The sequence below is a fragment of the Cinclus cinclus genome, chromosome 15 (genome assembly GCF_963662255.1).
Source record: "Cinclus cinclus chromosome 15, bCinCin1.1, whole genome shotgun sequence".
Taxonomy (NCBI): domain Eukaryota; kingdom Metazoa; phylum Chordata; class Aves; order Passeriformes; family Cinclidae; genus Cinclus; species Cinclus cinclus.
In genome coordinates, this window is record NC_085060.1 from 15692110 (window position 1) to 15711940 (window position 19831).

General features: G+C 40.4%; 1 protein-coding gene across 1 annotated transcript in view; it reads left to right on the forward strand.

Annotated features, from left to right (window-relative positions):
• DACH2 (dachshund family transcription factor 2) overlaps window positions 1–19831 on the forward strand; it is a 246612-nt gene that overhangs the window by 44156 nt on the left and 182625 nt on the right. The window lies entirely within an intron of this gene.

Consider the following 19831-nt stretch of genomic DNA (forward strand, 5'->3'; position numbering starts at 1 on the left):
CATTAAACTTTATCATCTTCTTCTGCTCCCCAAGCTAAAACAGTACTGGGCAAAACAGAGAATCTGCTGGCTAAATGAAATCAGGGGATTGTTCACAGCTTTTAAGAGACCTTCCTTATGTGTAAAATACACAATAATTAGGCCACACTGGGGGAAAAAAAGTAGTGTTTATGTCCTGGCTTAATCAACACTGGCCTTTTGAGACTGTGCTGGGTGATTTAGGGCAGGTTAATTTGATATTTTTGAGAAAGCAACTATAAGAATTGTTGAGAAATTATATTTGTCTCTTCAGAGAAGTCAGATACTCAGGAATTCTCTGCACGGTCTGGGCAGCAGTGACTCTTAACCTGGAAGAAAAAGCTTTCTTTGTGATGGTATGATGCCTGCTTTGTGGCTGGTGTCTGTTCCGAGCCTGCCCTGGGTTGGCTCTGCTGCTCCTGGGGTGGCTTTGGGAGCAGCTGGACAGTCCCTGTCAGCTTTGGTGTCCCTGTGCTCCAGCCCTGCTGATCTCCCTGGCATCCTGCAGCGTCAGTCCCGCAGGGATTCTCTGCCAGGGAACAGGGCAGCTCTCCCCAGGCTATCCAGCAGGGTTATCCTTCTCTGCAGCACTGCTTGCATGGACCTTTCTCTGGTTTTCAGAGCTGACTGGGCTCCTGGAGGCAGAATTTATGATGATGCTGTTGGGCAGAAGGTGTCCAAAGCTCTTGGACGTGGTTTTGCCAAGCAGTGCTCAGACAGGAGTGCCTCGTGCACTGTCAGGTTTGACACTGTGGTTACCAGGAGATGAAGTTCTTGTATCCTCATCTGAGCCTCATTTTTCCAAACCCAGCAGAATTCTTTATAAAAAAACCCCTCTCCTGCTGAAGCCTTAACCCAGTGGGCATCATGGAAGAGACTTAATATAACAGTCAAGTTTATTAGGCAGTATATGGATGAGATAAAACTCCATGTACCGTGCTGAACTGCATTGTGTAGGTGCAGATTTTAGCTTTTTCTCCTCTTTTAAGGTAGCCCTTTATTGGCTGCATTGGGAAAAGCAATACCTACTTGAGGGATCAGTTTTTTGTGCAAACTCCTGTATCCCGATGGGAAATGCATAAATAAATCCAAGACACAACAGCATCTGGGATAATGCCATGCAAAATAAAATGGTGCTGTCTCTCCTGAGCCCAGATAAAACACACTGAACAGAAAAGCTCTTGTGGAATTGCCACTAGATGCTCTCTCTAATGGTGGTGTCTGTGTCCATCCTACCTCAGTGTTCAAATGGGGTTCTGGTGGGTGATCTTCACTTAAGAGCTCACTGCTTGTGCTGCATGTTTTAACTCAACCAAAGATATTTTTTTGCAAGTGGGATGTAGCTATAAAAAGACTCTACTGCTATTTTGCAGCCCCCTTTTTTAACCCACTTTGCATCCTGGCAGCTGCAAGTAGTGGGAGCATATTTAAAGAAAACACTCCAGGTTCTGAATTGGAGGAGTTGGAGCATGAGTTTCCTTCTCCCTTTCCAACAAGAGCTTATCAGGTCAGTTAGAAAACATAATGCTGATTCTGTTGATTCAGGCTTTTAGAAAACAGAAAATTCTAGACAGCCAGAAAGCTGACAGTTATGAAATCTGTGGTGAGGTTGGAAAATAATTTGTAAGATGTGGACATGTTTATTTTATGCATTTGGTAGCTGACTCAGGTCACATTTGCACTTGAAAATAAGTTACTCCTTGTTAACAAAGTGTGCAGGAGAGATGGTTTTCTTCAAGTAGTTATTGGGTCTTCTGAAGTGAGAGGAACAGTCCAGAGGGAGGAAGAAAACAAACTGTTCCTTGGTACCAGTTTTTTTGTGGTGTTCTTGAGCACTGATGTCTCTGATGCCACTCGTCAGCGTTGTGGTAATGCCCTGGACTCTGAAGAGAAGAAAATGGAGATGTCTGGGTGATGGGTAGTTGATACCAAATCTAACAGACTGCCCTTACTGTGAGTTTTTAAATGGTAATTTTTCCCATTAAAGCCTGTGAATAGCTCAGGTGGGGCTGTTGCTGGACAGTGTGTAGCTGCAGTTTGAATTTGAAGGATTTTTGTGTTGATTTTGGAAAGTCCTGAAGAGAAGCCAAACAGCCAACTTAAAAGACTTTGGGTGTGGTTTTCTTTTGGGGATTTTTAAATATAATTTTACGTATGGAGTATGGTGATTTTAAGGCTGGATGTGAAACAATGTCAGTATATTCTGTGCTCAAAGCCTCCTTCTGATGATTCTCATCTTCACTCCAGCCACCTCCAGAGAGAGTTCCGGTTTTTTCAGAGAGATCATCACCAAAAATCTGCTTGAAAAGACTTTGCTACAACTGCCCCTGTCAAGTATTAGGTACTGGAAAAAGAGAAGCCCCAGGACGGTTCATTTATGGTACCTGTAGTACCATGATATTTTTGATTGATATAATGTAATTGGTCCTGGCTGCTGTTTGAATCTCAAATTTGAGTGAAAATTCTGCATGGAATGTGAGGGAACAAGTAACTGGGACATCACATGAAAACAGCCATTTTATTTCTTGTAATTTTCTGTCTGCAGCAAAATTGCAAAAGCCCAAGGCCCAGGGCTAAGCCTTTGTGCTCTTGCTGTTCTGCAGAGCAGGTCGAAGATGGAGATGATTTCAATTTATGAGGCTGTCAGTCAGACATTAAATTAATTACAAATAGGCAGAGATTTCACAATGAAACAAACAAGGTCTTTGACATAAATTATATCCTATCGTTAAAATATTTAGAAATGTGTAATTATGGTATTTAGCAATGTTATTCAAATTAGAATTAATAGGAGCCTCAATAATGCTACCACATCTTAAGCGACTTCCCATTTTGAAATGCTTCCTTTTATCTTTATGTGCATTTTGGATTTAGATATCCTATTTAGGTATTTTTATACTCTTCCTTCAGGGATCATTATTCTGGTGCATCGTGTGCAGAAGTTTCAAGGTCAGCATTACTTGAACAGTTGTAATAGTCCCAACAGAAAGATAAATATATATTGACTAAGGCTGGAGCTTCAGTTCTTTCAGTTGCTGAAGGTCAACAGCCCCTCTGAGGTGCTCTCCAACCTTCAAATGTCTATAGGTTAAATCATTGATGAATTACTGCACTTCTCTAAATGAAGGGAACACACTCTAGACAGAGGCAGCTCATGGTGTTGTGCCTCTTGACTGACACAGTCTGGAGGAACTGAGAGGAAACGCTGTTCCCAGACTTGTGGAAATGTGTAAAAACCCAGATGTCTGAATTTGGTGTGGCAGAGCTGGAGTGGGGAGCAGAACTCCCACTCTTTTCTCTGTGGAAATCCTGCCCCTGGCACGCCCCTCCACAGTTAGGATGCACTGATTTTCCCTGACTTTGAGCCAGTTGATAGCAATAGCTGGAAGCAGCAGTGACAGAATTCCAGAGAGAATTCCCCTGGCACGCTGTCCCTCTCAGGACAGTACATGCCATGCCTCACCTTTGGCGGTGCTGAATCCTCTCCTTCCCAAAATATTCTGCAGGCTGGAAGTAATCCTCTCAGAAAGCACTTCCAACATGCTCAGGAGGGCAGGGGGAGACTGGCTGAGAGATTTGGCTGTGCAGATATTCCCACAGTGGTCCAGGGAATATGGCCTGTAGAGGTCATCTTGAGGTCACCAGGGGGGCAGAATAAAGAACCTTGTGTTCTAGCTCTGTATTTTACATCTTAGCCTTCTAAATAAGCAAGCACTGCAACATCCTCTGCAAATGTAAGGGGCTTCAAAATATGTCTTAATTTAATGTTGTCTTAAAATGTCTTGTGCAAAGTCAAGTACTCTTAAAAAAATCATTTCAGTGTGTTATTTAAGGCACATTATCATAGATACTGTCAGTATTTTAAATTTCAGTTTGATCTGTAGAGTATGTGTACAGTGAAGCGTTCTTACATAAAATGTAAATTAAAGCATTACCTTTCAGAAGATCTATTTTACAGTGACTTCTGAAATTTGCTTTGTCCACACAAGTTGTCTGCTCATTTGATATATCCTGTATCAGGAGGTTCAGATAAAGGTTTTGACCTGTAGCTGGTCTAGAATAAATAGTTTTGGTTTTTGTATATAGCTATATTTATGTGTGTGTATCTATGTTACAGATTTCAATATACAAAATAATCCTTTTTATTGGGAACTTTTTAGTATAATTTTGATAGCAAATTTCTTTGTTTCTTTCTGCAAATGAAAAGCTGATCTATTTATTAGCAGTATAAATATGTGGCCAAATATAGACTGACTCAGGTAAGTCTTGTGGCCAGAATTAGGGAAAACATTTAGCAATATAATTTCTGTGGTACTGTGCACTCCCATAACTGTTTTGGTATCTGATTTTCATAGGAACTAATAATTAATAGCAAAAAAATTGCAACTGCCCTGTTCAAAAAGTAGCAGTTTCCCTTGTGCAAACATATTTAATGTTATTTCTGCAAGAACAAGTATTTGTAAAGTAAATCACGTGAAATATAAATTTAAACGTATGAAATACATTTCAGAAAATACACTTGTTCTGGGAGCAGCTGAAACTCAACCCAAAAGTGTAGCTGTTGTCATTATCTTGAACAGTTCAGAGAAATTACATGCACATATTAAACCTCAGCAGTTGATTCCACATAAATGGCTGTAACATGCTGGCCAACATTTTTGTCATTTCAGATTTTCATCCCAACTTTCCTAGTGCTGTTTATTAAATGCCCTCAATATCTGAATAAAGCTCTTGGGGTCCAACAGTCTGCAGGAAGATGTGTTGCTAAAATGAGGAAATGTGAGAGAAAGGAAGGTGAAAAAAAATTTGGTATCAGCAAATAAATTAACACAGTTTTAAAAAACGCATAAATTTCTTAAAAATTAAGATTTTATTTGCTTTCAGCCTTCTGCTTTTTTCTTTTCTTTGACTGAAAGCTGGTTCCCCATACATGTACGTGACTCTTAGAGCTGAGAACTTTTAGAGAACATTGCACAGTGTGAAATCTATGAAAAAACTGAACATTGGTAACGTAAGTCTTCGATAAAGTTTGGATTTCAACAGTGCACGCATGGGGGAAATGGGGAAATACCAAAACCAGAGAGTGCCTCAGCAGATAAGGGCAGCCTTCTCCTGGTGCTTGTGACTCACTGGATTCTTCCTGAAAGGTTAACCCACAGGCCTGGCAGTTTAAGTGACAATGACGTGCAAGTAATTGCTGCTGTGTCCCGGGAAATAATTTGATATTAATTGCAGCACAAATGGGAAAAGAAATTTTGTCGCTCCTGGTTGTGTTGAAGACGTGCCTCAGGTGGGCCAAACCTGTGTGACCATTTTGTGGAAAGCCCTTGCTTTATTTTATTATCATCAGAGTTCACTGGTGGTACAGTTTTCTGCATTTCAAAGGACTTCAGGTTTTACCGAGATTGCATTTGATGTAGGATGTGTTTGATGTCAGAATTTGTTTGGGAAGGATGTCGTTCATCCTTTGTTCATGTTGAACTTAGACTGGTTGGGGATGGGATCTCATTCAAAGGGAGGAGAAACTGATCTGGGCACCTCCAGTCCTCATTTTGCTTCCTTTATCCTCCTGAGCTCCAGCAAAGGCTGCCAGGGCGGAGAAGGACCAGTTTGGATGCGGGGTTCCATGGGAAGGGACAAATCCCCCTTCCATGGAGCCCTGTCAGCAGAAGGTGACTGCAGCTCCCTCCTTCAGAAAAGGCTTCTCTTCGGAGAGGACACCAGGCTTGCTGCTCTGTGTCCTGTCTCCCTTCTCATCTTGGGATCTTTCTCAGTGCTCTTTTTGGCATTGATGGTGCTCCTCCAGCCTCAGTCCCACTGTGGCAGTAAATGCTGTTTGAGAGGATGGATGATCTGAGAGAAGATAATTTATGTTGCTTCTCCTTTTAAACTCATTATGGAACGAGTTTCTGTTGAGTTCTGAGGGTCTTCTAGTTGCTCCAAACCATCAGAAATCAACCTTAATGAATATGTCCCAAAACATTCTTAGTAATGGGATCTCCTCATAGGTATCAGTATTGTCTCTAAGAATTGTTACTGTCTTAAAAATGAGTGTGAAAGGGAAGAAAATGTAAAATCTAAACAATTTATTTATTTAAAGACCTAAATGCTAATAAAGAAAAGCATAAACTCCTTTAATCCATCAAAGTTGTCACTGAAATGCCGTAGCTTGGGCAGAGGATAATGTAATTTGGTGGAATTTTCACTGTCTTATAAGTACCAAATATAGATTAATATATAGTTCAAAACACTTTAATTTTTAAACTCTTGTCTTTCTTCTTCACTGCTGAAAAATTATTCTTGAAAAATAAAGAAACTGCCCTGTGGTCAAAGATAGTCTTAACTACCTGTCAATCAAAAGGAGAAGTTTGTTGAGACATTTAATTACAAGATAATGTAGTCATCAAAATCTCGTTGTGGTAACTGACAGCTCATTTTGGACTGAAAGCGTACAGCTACCTCCCCTGAGGTCAGAGATGTTCCGAGGTTAACGTAGTAATGACAAGTCCTTTATTATCACATTATGACATTGAAAAAAATTGCAATTATACTAATAAATTAATAACAGTAATAAAATGACAGTCATAATTGCATAATATACATGTTGTCAACGGCATTTTTGTTACATGGCTGGAATTCATATTTTATCTGCATATCTTACACGGTATTAAATTTTCCCAATTCAGTCCAGGCATGCAGTGGCTCCTGAAATTTCTGAAAGCCTGGGCAGTTACAGTAACTGCTGGAAATGAGAGGCATGAGGTTTTTTTTACATTTAAAGATAAAAAACATAAATAGTGAAATAGAAGAATTTCACACTCGACTGTAATTAAATATTAGAATTTGGTTTTTAGCTGTATCCCTTAAGAAAATATGATGTCTGTTTTCAGATACAATAATGGATAAAAACCTGAATTAGACAGGAATTCTTAAACTATCCAACAGAGAATGTTCGTTTCCCTCTGCAAACAGGGAATTTCATGGTGTTTTTTTACTCAGATTTTCTTTACAGCTTTGCCTTGGAGCGAAGTAAATTTTGTGTGGGTGGGGCCAAGGGATGAGGATGGGCTCAGGATATCACTGCTCTTATTTTGTTGCTGATTGATGACACCGATTGACATCAGAAGTCTTCCATTCTGGTGTTCACCCATACATTTAATTTACACAAACCTTCACTAGGTACAAAATTAGGGGTCAGCACAGAGCTTCACCCATTTATCTATGAGCAGTAGGTTTCCTTCTGGAGCTAACGCAGCTTTTTCTGCCTTGCTTCTGACAGTTCTCTGGAATTCCCTGATCCCAAGCTCGGTTCCCTGTGTTTCATCCCGAGCTGAATTCCCTGATCCTGATCCCGAGCTGAATTCCCTGTGCCTATTGAGAGTGTGAAAACACCACCAGTTTTTATGACCTGTTCTTTGAGAAGTTTGAGTTAATTCTTGCTTCAGTTCCACCCTCCCTTCTTGCTTCTGCTTCTTATGCAGGTCTGATTTCTTCCCCAGCACAGCATCATCAGTTCTATTAGGGAGCCATAAGTCAAAGCCTAGGGTGCAGTCACAGTGAGGCACAGTTGTCCCAAGAGAAACCCTAAATCCATTTTTTCCTGTGCTTTGTGTTCCTTTGGACCTCCATGGAAGGAAGTGATGCTACTGCCAGCACTGCCTGCTCCTGTCCTCAAGGCTGGTTCTTCTGCAGGACTCCCTCAAAAAACAATTTGTATTCTGGAATTTGGGTTGGGTTGTTTTTTTTTTTTTAATTTTATTTAAAATTCTATAACCTAACAAGGAAAACACAGAGAGTTTTCTATTATACAGAAAATTTTAATAATTTAGGTACTGCGTAATTAACATTTGCTACATCAGATTTACACAAAGGTTTAAAAAATTTGTTTATGATGAGAAGTTGACATATTTTCATGACTACAAAATTAGTTTTCTGGAGAAGTCCAACCCATAATTCAGTGTGTGGAGGTGCTCAAGTTTTGCAAGAAAGGACTGGTATTTTACTAATAAAGGAGCAGCAACCTGTTTTTCTGTGTTTCCATCACAAACTTAAGGTGGAAGCAGATGTCATTAATAATTTGCTGAAATGTAAAATACTGCCTTTAATATTGCTCTCTCTGTAAAAGCAGTTGAAAACAGGGTTGTAATAACATCATTATCACATCTATGTTACACCAACACTGCTCTTGGGCAAGAAGTGCTAACAGAGAAGCTGTGCAATGCATGTGTAGCCTGTGTGGAAACAAATTCTGCTCTTGACATAAAGATTGAGTTTCTTCCTTTTTTTTTTAGTATTATGGAAAGCGATTTTTGAATTAGATAACATCAAGAAACAAAAGAATTTAATGTTGAGTAGTTCCATGAGTTGTCAGTACTATTCCAGCTGATAAATTCCATAATATTTAGTGCAACAAATTACAGAATGCAAAGAAAAAAAGTCACAGCTAATATTTCAATAATTTAATAATCTGCATGACTAATGTATTTCAACAATGCAGGTAGAGTTTGCTCAATGCAATTATTTTACTGTTCATGTCAGTTATTCTCTGGAGGTAGTGATGACTATCAATTAATACAGCTGAGAATGTTTCTCTGGAGCAATGGGTAATTTGTGATATTAAGAGGAAGCATTTTTTATTATTATTTTTATTTATCCCATATTCCTGAATTTACTGTGTGTCAGTGACAATTCCTGTTCTCACAAAAGTTAAATGTGAAAGGTCCTTTCCTTGAATGGCAATTTGGGTTCAAAAGAAATGGAACAATGCAGTCATATTTACAAATGTTACATAGAAGTTTCAGTAGGGTTTTGCAATTAAAGAAGTGTGTTGGATGTGCTGAGATTTATTTCTTTTGAAGGGACAGTTTTCTTGTCAAAAGCTGGCTTTTGGTTTCTATCACATGCTGTGTGCAGGAGTCAGCTTTAGATGAGGTAGAATTTCAGTTATTACCTACCCGGTGGTTTACTTGTGCCTGATTTTATCCTTGTTACTCACATTCCTTTCCAACAGATCCTAATCTTCCAGGATCCCCTTTCATTTTGCTTTCTTCCTTTCTCTCTCTTTATTTAGTGGACAAGATTTGATAAGAGTGTGAAAATTTGGTCCTTGGAGTACAGTGAGGGCACAGAACTCATCAGCAGGATGCTCTGCACATCATGTCACCATCTTTCTCATAACTCTACCAACTAATGTGAATATTTTTCTTTCTGGAAGGAGGAACACATTCAGAAAAAAAGAAGCCAGAATGTAAAATAAATCCTTTTGTTCCCCCAAATCCACACTGCTCCCCCCCTTCCCTTTTCTCCCCAGACATCTGCTTTTGTGGCTGTAATGCTGTCTCCAGTCTGTTTCCATTTCAGTTCTGAGAGGAGTATTAGATACTTTCAAGTAATTCACCTCTAATTTCTGAACAGCAATTAGAAATAAACTTTTTTCTTGACCCCACTTTTTGCATCCTGGGGTGGCAATTAGGGAGAGCTGGGTGAATAGGTTACCATTTTATCCAACTCTATTACTCTGACTGATGGAGCTATTAGATAAAGGCAAACTGTAATTCTTTATTACCTGCCTGGCTCATTTCTGCACTTTGCCCTGGAGAAGAGCTGCATAAAAGATCAGAGTGTTATTGAAAACTCCTGAGCAAATATTGAGCAACTTGCTCGGTCACTCAGGTAATGACAGAATTCCAGAGAAATTCAGTGTGCACATGTGAGTGTTTGGGTAAATTAAGTGGTGAGAAACTGCTGGATGGTAGAGCTGGAGTAGGATGGCTTTGGGAAAGAGGAGCTGGGAACACTTTGTATATGATAAATACGCTTATAATTAGTGAGATCATTAGCATGGACACCATGTACTTAAGTATTCACAAAGAAGTCTTTAAGCTAAGCAGTTAGCTTCACAATGAAGGGAAGAGACAAAATGAATTATATACAGCTGAATAAGCTTTTCAGAATCTCCAAGGAGGTGACTTGTCTGTTGATGGCCAGTGGGGGTCGAAGAGTGAAATAATTACTTAACAGCATGTAAACAATGTGAGATGTGAAGTGTGCATTTTTTCCCTTTTCTTTTTCTTTTCCCTTTTTTTTTTTTTTTTTTTCATTGAGAGAGTTTCTTGTTGCGATGGCTCCACTGGGACAAGCAGCAGAGAAATTTGATTAAATGGATGCCTGGGGTCACGACCCTGTCTAAACATGCTGCAGCTCTCAGCATTAATCAAAGAATGTTAAAAAAAAAAATTTCTGACCTTGCTGCATATGAGTATTGGTGAGCTGTGAATGCAGGCGTGGATGGATGGAGGCTGTGTGAGCTCCCTGCTCACAAAGGGGATGGAGGAGGAGGCAGGCTTCAAGGACAATGGGAACCCATCATGTTGTTTCAGTTCTTGTTCCGGGACTTTCATGTGCTGATAGCCCAGCAGCAGCACTGGAGTTGGGAAGATCCCATTAGGATGCGCTTGGGAATGCAGCTTTTTGTTATGGGCTAGTGCTGCTTGAACCCTGAGCGTGGAAAATATTTATAGCTCGGTGCTGCATGGGAGATCCGTGGGTTCAGAGGGATTCTTGGCTGCCTCCCCTCAGTTTAATGGATCTGGAAGTACAGAGGAAGCAGCTCTCTGTAGGAGTAGCCAGGATTAGTATCACACTTTCTGTTTAAGTGTGTATTCTTAGAGTTCTGGTAGTAGCAGGGTGAAAGGTCTTGAGTTTCACTGAGCGAATTACCTTGTAATAGAGCTTATGATAAATCAGAAAGTGAGATATAGCCAGAAGTCCACAAGTGTTTTTTTAATATTTGCAATAGTCTGGATTACTCCCTGAAACTCCTACTCCATTTGATTGACACCTCAGCATGAACAGTTCTCATTGCAGACAAGAATATTTAAGGTAGACAGAATTTTATCAAGGAAATTAAGTAGCATTGGTGTCCAGTTTCGAAAACAGTCCGAGACAAAGATAGATCTTTCCTCTATTTGTGTATTATTTAACAGGGAATTGAAGCAGTGTAAATACAGAGGCAGACTGATGTCTTACCTGTATTTTTGAAGAAGATGAGAGAAAAAGGAGATGGTCAATGCCATATTAGATGAATTACTTTGGTCTTTCTGCCTGTTGTTCTCTCTAAAGAGTCACTATTATAATAGATTCCTGATCTCATTAGTGGAAGCAGCTCCATACATTTACATGCTGGATTCTGGTCAACAGATAAGAAATTACAGAAATTATTAAACTGCAAAGAAATATAAATGATGGAAATACATGCGTAGAGAATCTGTCAGAAGGAGATAACCCAAAGTTTGGCAACATCTGAAATAGCTGGCTAGGGAAAAGAGGGAGTGGGGATGTCTGTGCTTCAGCAAGGACAGCACATCACCACTGTAAACTGTAGAAACCTTCAGGTGGAATTGTAGGTGGATTTCCAGGTGTACTAATTCATCATGGAGCGTGGTCCTGCGTTCATTGCTTTGAGAGTCAGAACTTTGCATGATCAGCCCAACAAGCCAGTTCTCAGTAGAGCTGTACTCTGCTTGTCCTTGTGACAGAAAAACCTTAAAAAGCAAGCCAAGGAATCCAGTATTACCAACTAATAATACATGAAAATCAGTTTAAAAGGTCTTGCGTGAAACCTCAGCTTTTGTGAGAGCTGCAGGAGCCCTCAGTTTCAGAAAGGTTTGGAGATACAGGGTACATCAGGGTTGGTAAAACCCAAACCTGGGGTAGCTGTTCCTGGCTCCTGCATGGCCAAGGGGGATCAGTAACACAGGGCTGATTGTTACCAGTATTTTTGTTACTCTCCTTGGTCTTCCCTGCTTTTCCCTCCTGCCTTCTTCGAAATTCCTCCCCGAAGAGCAAAATAACATTATCTCAGCTCTGCACCTTCTCCCAGGCAGTAATACCTTTTGGAAATTCACTGATTGAAAGTAATGTAATCTTTAAAAAACAACCATCAGTGCTAGTGAGTTCTTTTTTTTTTTTTTTTAAGAGGAACTTGGAGAAGCAGGGGTGCAATTTTTGACTGTGATCTTTGCTTGTTGATGCAGAATTGAGTCAGAAATCACCCTGGAGAACCTTGGATTTTCCAAAGAAAACCCATCTACTCCCATTGAAACCAGAGACAGTATTTATGTGACATTGTTCAGTCTTGTGTTTGTAAAGAAAAGAGTTAATCCAACAGTAGGTGCTTTTCAAAAACCCACCTCAGTTTCCCACCTCCTGAGCTTTTTGGACCTCCTTGAAGAGATTTGGCCAAGTTAAGAAGATAAAGGCAAACTTTTGGGTGTGCCACAATGGACTCCAGTACTTACTCTGTGACAGAGAATAATCAGGTTTCAAAAGTTTCTTTTATACTCTTATATCCTAAAATTCACTTCATCTGCCAAATGCATGATTGCCTGCAATGTCCTGGAGGTCCTTAGGTCTGAGCCCTGCAGGTGGGTGCAGGGTTTTAGATTGTTCAGATTAATGTGCTGATTTAGGTGCTGATAATCCCTGAATTTCGTAAATGGCAGCACTTCTAGGATAGATATTACATAATTGTAGCTTTTGGAAAGTTTTAGGTTTTTTGACAGAACATTCCTGATTTTTTAGCTGTATTTTGTGCTGGTTTTTGTCTAGATTTTGGCTGGTACTCACCATGTATTTGTGTAATTGCCTGCATTTATCTTTGAGAAATGATGCAGAGGGTGGCTGCTGCTTGGACTGAAGGTGATCCAGGTCATTGTGCTTATGCCAGGCTGTTTGTATTTTTATAATTGCAATGCAGAAGAGTTGTTTTGTTCATGTCACAGCAAGTTATTAATATATAGATTCTTTTCTGTGAATGTTTCTGAAATTGAATTTAAAAAGTCACCATCAGTGTCCTTTTACCATCACCCTGTGACAGTCATAACACATCATGCCATAACTAACCCTTACTGGCTTTTCCACTAAGGATGTTTCTTTCTAGTAAGACCTACATAATGAAAAAAAAATTCATTTAAAACTCCATTTTAATTCACGTTGGAAGCAGCATTTGATGCTGCAAAATTTAAATGGTCAGTGACTTTTAAATACCTTTATTCAGCTGTGCTAAACAGACCTTGTGTTATTGAAGCTGGAAGTTCCTTTATCTTAACACCGATTTTTTTTTTCTTTTCACAAACACAAATGTGATTATTTTTATGTAGTAAAAACAGGAGAGTAGAAGATGACCGGGTCTCAATTTATGCACATGCTTTAGGATTCTTTTAATGTGAGGTTTTTTTTTAGCAAAATGAGCAGCTTGAGTAGGAGTTACCTGGTTAAAAAGAATATATTTAGAGAAGTTTTTATTGTAGGTTAAGAATAAATGGAATAGTGATCAGTAAAAGGCTGTAGGTAATGGAATGTTTCAGAGGCTGGTCTTGTGGATTCAGTATTCCATTGCTTTGAAGCTTTATTGTAAACTTGTGTTCTCTGTAAAAGTGGTTGTGGAAGTGGAGCTGGCACATCTGCAGTCTGCAATTCCCAACTTCTGCAAGACATCCCTAAGTCCTTGTGTTTATCCGTGCTCCAGACACACCATGAGCCATTCCAGGAGTAAGAATGACATTCTTCTCTTCTGCTTCTGCAATGCCTGATCTCTGGTGGGTTTGCCAAGCTCTGCTGCTCGTGGCTGCAGGACTCTTGTGGGGTTGGTCTGTCCACTCTGGGCTGGACTGACAAGCTCTGGTGGAAGTTCACTGCACACCAAACCTCCTTCAGAGAGCAGGTTCATGTTTATGTCAAACTTTGACACTGACTGCAGTGGTCTCTTTGCTGCTGCTATTGTAATTATCACAACCTTCCCCCCACCTTTACGTAGTCCCTGCTATTTCCCTCGATCTTCCAGTAAATAATCCGAGTGTCAGATGGGAAATTTTTTTGGCTATACAAAAAAGAAGATGGAACACAGCTATGTCAATTTTTTAATGGAGGTTTTGAACCAGGACTGGTGTACATAGTTGGGCTCATCAAAGGCAGCATATTCTGTCACTGTCATTAGAAGAGGATGGGGACTTACAGGTTGCAGAATTTGATTAAAATAAAGCAATTCCTGTAAAATTCGGAGTTTTAGGTTACAAATAAGACTCACATCCGTGTGTCACTGTAATCTCTGTGCACACATGCAAATACAGAGCCTTCAAGCCATGATTCTTAAAAGTGATGTGTTTATTCAGATATTAAAAGGAACTTCATGAAAAGCATACTTTTAAGAAAATGTTTTGTTGAAAAGAGTTAAATTTATTCATCGTTCTCACTAAAAACAATTCTACAGTAAATATTTTAAGTAAGTTTCTTAGGGAGCACAATGGGCCATCTAGACTCAAGTCACACTGACAGCACTAAAAGGCATTGCTCGATTTATGAGAGCTCTCTGTTTACCCAAGAATGTAGAAATTTCCCTTCCTAAATGGGACAGCCTTATCTTTATTATTCCAGTGCCTTTTAGTTTACAGTTCTGCTGTAAGCAATGTTTCAGGAGTCTACTTCAGGATTCCTAAATAAATGAATAGACAAAATTAATGCTCACTGCTAGCAATCTACATTTCATACATTGTGTGATTGAAAGTAAGCCTTGCTGAGCAGCAGAAAAGAAAAATGATGGTGGCACTTTATTGATACAGAATTTATGTGATAACAGAGGGTAAATTGAGCTGCTGAAAATAAACCTTGTCTACAAATGCTGGGCTTTTTTTTAAAAAAAAAAAAAAAAAGCAGGAGCAGACAGTGATGGCAATGAAAATCCAGTTTGAGGCACATCCAAGAAACTGTTTCTCTACTCTTCATCAAATATGGGTCAGAATGGATATAATTGTGCATCATATTTACTCCCTGCACGCAGACCAGCACTAGCACCCTGCACACAGTGTGTCTGGCCTGTGGCTGTCAGGGGAATGGAAATAAAGCCAGATTTTTATTTGCAAGAAGCAGATTCCAGTGCATAAACCAGTGCTAATTGCAAGGTCTGTGTCCGGATGTCCCCAGGAAATGTCACTTCCATGCATTAATATGGACCAGGGGCTTTGTGTGCACAAGAAAAGTTTTCAGTATGTCCTGTCCAGAGTAACTACAAAACCAGCTGATGGAGTTGCAGCTCAGAACTGTTTTCTCCCCGAGATAAAATCCTACCAAGTGTAGCAGCTGATGGGAGCTGAAGGGGCATGTGCTGTTCCCATCTTCAGATAAAAATCTGATAAAGAAAACAGCTGATGTAAGTTAAAACACAGTGTACTATTTATATGCTAAAAATAACATTTGGAATGCTTTTGTGTTGAGTTATCTTGGCTGTCTTGAGCAGCAATTAATAATTTATTCTGCCTATCTTAATCTGCTTTTCTGTCTGTTTATCAATGGACCTTCAGTGGAAAAACCACAGTGACAAGTCAGTAAAATGTTGGGATTGGATAGGCTTCTGTCTTTAACTGAGGTGGCTCTGGTTTTTGAGCACGCTGCTACTGCAGCTGAAATTCTGCTTAATGTACTTTTTGCAGTTCTGTTTTGTTTACTCTTGCATGTGATTGCTTCCCACTCCCACCCCTTGTTCATCAAATTCTCCAAGGTGAACCTTAAAAAGATCACTAGAACCCCTCCTACTCCTTCCAGACAAAACCCCTAATGCTTGCTGAACTAAACTGGTGGTTTCTGCTAATTTAAGGGAAGCTTTTTGGCCATGGAATAAGTTGTTAAACCAATAAATAATCAGTCAGAAAATCTATCTGTTGTTTTTTATGTACAAAGTAGTCAGGTTCCTATCATAAGTTTTTATTTGTTAAAATTGCTAAAATAAAACAAAATTGCTTTGTAAAAATGATTTTTTTTATTTCCTCAGTAATGCTTATTTTTCCTCTGCATTTTTGCTTGTAGTCTTGTCATGTTATTGTAGAAATGTAACACTGTTTTAAGGTTGATGAGAGGCCCATAGTTTAGAAAACTCTAATCTGAGCATAGTTTGGAGAGCAAAATGCAGTGATAACGAGGTTGCTGCTCTTAACATTAATTTATATCCTTAACCACACTTGATAGTGATTAAATACAGCAAAGCATTCATGTAACATTTAAGTTCAGTAATTTTGTGCATTTTCATGAGTTTTTAGGCTATCTGCTATAGGCTAACTGCAGAAAACCAGTGAAACATCCCATACGTTTGCCTTTGGTGCTTGTGCTGCATTTTGGCTTTTGAAAAAAGGAACTTGGGGGCCCTGGAGCTGGCGGGGTCCGTGGGTCTGGGGCCAGCCCTGCCTCTGTCCATCCCGCACGGGCTCCCTCCCTCCAGCCCCGCTTCAGATGTTTGTCTTTCCCTAATTAGATCCACGTAATCCATTCAGCCGGGCTGTGACGTCCCTCTCCCTTGTCCGGGCTGGCTTGGGCCAGACAATGAGCACAAAGATACAGTCGGACTCGTTTTCTCATTATTGATTTCACGCACCAGCTGGCAGCTGTTGGAGCTTGTTCGTTTTTATAACCCTCTGGGCAACTTTTTAAAAAGTACTTTTCTTTCACCATCTGCTAAATGCAATTGGTTTAATAATTAAAGACTTGCCATCCCTTTTTGGAGGAGCACAAACGCTGTTTCTGCAGCTGAGAGTGGGCTGGTTTTGTTTTAAGCATAGGTGGGATGATTCCTGTCGGCGATGCAGCCGCAGCTCCTGCCAGGGTCCCATCGCTCATGTTAATAAGGGGATGAGAAAAGGGAACTTTTCCTGGGTTTGTTCCACACCAGCTGAGTGCAGCGTGTGGGGAGGGGAGGTTGTGTCCAAGCTCTGCCTGCTCTTCAGTGCTGAGAATTCCCAGTTCTTGTGCTTGCAGGAGATCAGGGAAAAGCTTTTCACTGGCTCCTAAGCGGCGTATTCCAGCCTGAACTGTGCATCAGGGGAGCGAGGATGAGAAGACTGGGAGATGTTTTTCAGTGCTTTTCTGTGGCTGCGCTGATAACAGCAGGCTTTGGGACATCCATCTGCCTGTGCCCTGCCTGGGGTCAGGGTGGCACAGAGCCCTCAGCACAAACTGGAAACCAGACTCCTGGAAACCATAAATAAAAACTTCTGTTGTGTTCTGTTACTTTCAGCTTCTTTCCTCCTGTCTTTCCCTTGGCTGAAGTGATGGCAAGTGAGACACCGCTGTTTGTCTTACTAGGACTAATTTGAGATACCAAATTACAAGTAGCATATACAAGTTCTTACTAAGAAAACCAAAGTGCTTGCTAAAAATAAAAGCAGAGACAGTAGGTCACTGCTGTGAATGGGTCCCTTGGAGCCCCAGGATTTTCCATGCAGCGTGTTTCATAGGGAGGATGTGTAAAAAAGATCCAACCTTAGTTTGAACTCATCTTTATGCTGTGATTAGATCTAAACTTTCCCATGATTCCTTCTAAAAGGGCTGCTGAAAAATCCTTCTGTTTACCAAACAGTTTACCATTTGTTTCAGATGTACCTCAAAGCTGACCTGGAGGATTACTCTCATGAGAGGTGAAAAAGGGTAATTCATTTTTTATGTTCCTTTAATCTCGGAATTCTTTCAAGAACTCGCTGCGCAGGAATCGGTGCATTTTATTTTGCTATGGCATCATTTATTCCCCAGACATTCTTTGCTGCACAGTATATGCTTACAGAATTGGTTAGAAATTTGTGTGGAAGAAGAAAGTCTGTCGGAATTTGTCAGGGTTTTTAAATACAATTGAATAAGACTCTTTTGTAGAGAATGAAAAAGGAAATAGTCATGTGTTTTCTTAATAAGATGAAAGATATCTTTGTTTGTGTTGAGATTTTTATGTTTGTTTGTTTTAAAAGTATTCCCATCTTTAATATTTTTGTACTTTACAAACATAATCTTGTTGCAGACAGCTGTGATCTCTGGTCCCCTGTAATTCCTAAAGTAGACAAGAGCAAGTCAAATTTTCCAGAGTATTTGGCTAAATATCCCCTGAAATATAATTGAACTGGAAGTGAATGCTTACAGTAAAAGTTCAGATTAGAGTGCAAAGTGTGCATGAGAAATTCCTTTCTTGAACTTAATCCTGTGGTGGTTTTCCTATGGAGCATTCTCATCATAGATTTCATGGTTGTAGTATTTTTTTAGATTGCAACAAGTCTGCCCTAAGCTGTGTAAGCCTGTGCTTTCTGTAGGTATTTCTCTTTCAAACAAACCTCCTCACTTCTCTTCAATTTCTGCTGCTTAGTTTCAGGAATTTACTCTCTCTGAGGCTGTTTGTTAATGACGAGCCCGTGGGACCCTGTGTAAATGGGAAACGGGCAGAGGAGATAAATAAATAAATAAATAAATACAATTTCTTGTATTTGTTGAGCTTGTTGACAAAACCGGTGCCAGCTGCACAAAGCTCATTTGGGTCAGGGATGGTTCTCTCTTGGAGGCTGGAGTGATTCTTCCCTGAACCTCTTGGAGTGTTTCACAGTACTCCAAGGGGTCGCTTTGAAGTGTCCTTTTCCTGTGCTGAGCTTAGTTCTAAATGAACGGCGCACAGATGAATGGCCAGCAGGCCAAGGCAGGGAATTCAGCTCAGGGATTTCAGCTTGGGATTTCAGCTCGGGATCAGGGAATTCAGTTTGGAATCTGGGGATTGAGCTCAGGATCAGGGAATTCAACTCGGGATCAGGGAATTCAGCTCGGGATCAGGCACAGGGAATTCAGCTCAGGATCAGGGAATTCAGTTTGGGATCAGGGAATTCAGTTTGGGATCAGGGAATTCAGCTCAGGATCAGGGAATTCAGCTCAGGATCAGGGAATTCAGTTTGGGATCAGGGAATTCAGCTCAGGATCAGGGAATTCAGCTCGGGATCAGGGAATTCAGCTCAGGATCAGGGAATTCAGTTTGGGATCAGGGAATTCAGCTCAGGATCAGGGAATTCAGCTCAGGATCAGGGAATTCAGCTCAGGATGAGGGAATTCAGTTTGGGATCAGGGAATTCAGCTCAGGATCAGGGAATTCAGCTCGGGATCAGGCCAGGAGTTGCAGTGCAGATTCTCGTGGCCACAGCTCTGGTGTGGGTAGAAATCCATTCAAATCCTCGATTGCAGGAGTCACTGTTTGATTTTACAGATGTTCACACAGTAAATGCTCCTTGATTTGTTCCTGGATCGTGCTGGCATTCACCTGGGAGTGTGGGAGAAACTCCTCCTCCTCTTCCTCTGAGCCCTGTGTGTGCAGAGAACCCAGGGCTCCCTCATTTGTGGAATCCTTGTGGAGAGGTTAGGAATGAGAACTCCTAAAAACATCTCTGTCCTTACCCTGGTGGCCTTTCCCTTTGAGCTGCACCCCTGTCCCAGAGGGAGGAGGGCAGGAACCCTGGAGGGGTTTGGGGTGCAGTGCTCTCTAGGGCTGGACGTCATGGACAAGTGGCTTTACTGGGTTATCTCTTAGCATTTTACACCCATCTTTTTTTCCCTGTACTGAAGAAAAATTCTTCACCAGAAATAATAGAGGCCAGAAATAAATTCAGGGTCTATAAAAGGAACTTATCATAAAACGCATTCATGTGTTTGCAGTCCTCAGGATAAATATTTCTGTTCGTTCTAAGTAATGATCTGACATTGGTACAAATCCTGAAAGCAAGAAATGGTGTTTCATAAGTTATTTTTTCTCGTTTTTTTTTTCCTTTTTCCTGCTGACAAAACTTTACCCAGATTTTTTTCTCTGAAGTGGCTTTTGTGGTCGCTGGGCTGGGGGGTGTGTGACAGGCAGATTTCTCTGGGATGTGGCTACAGACAGCTGTCTCCTTTTGGAAATGGACTTTGGCTTCGAGGGGGGGTTTGAAATGCATGCTGACATGTGGGAATTAATCCAGTTTGTCACATACGTTGGAGT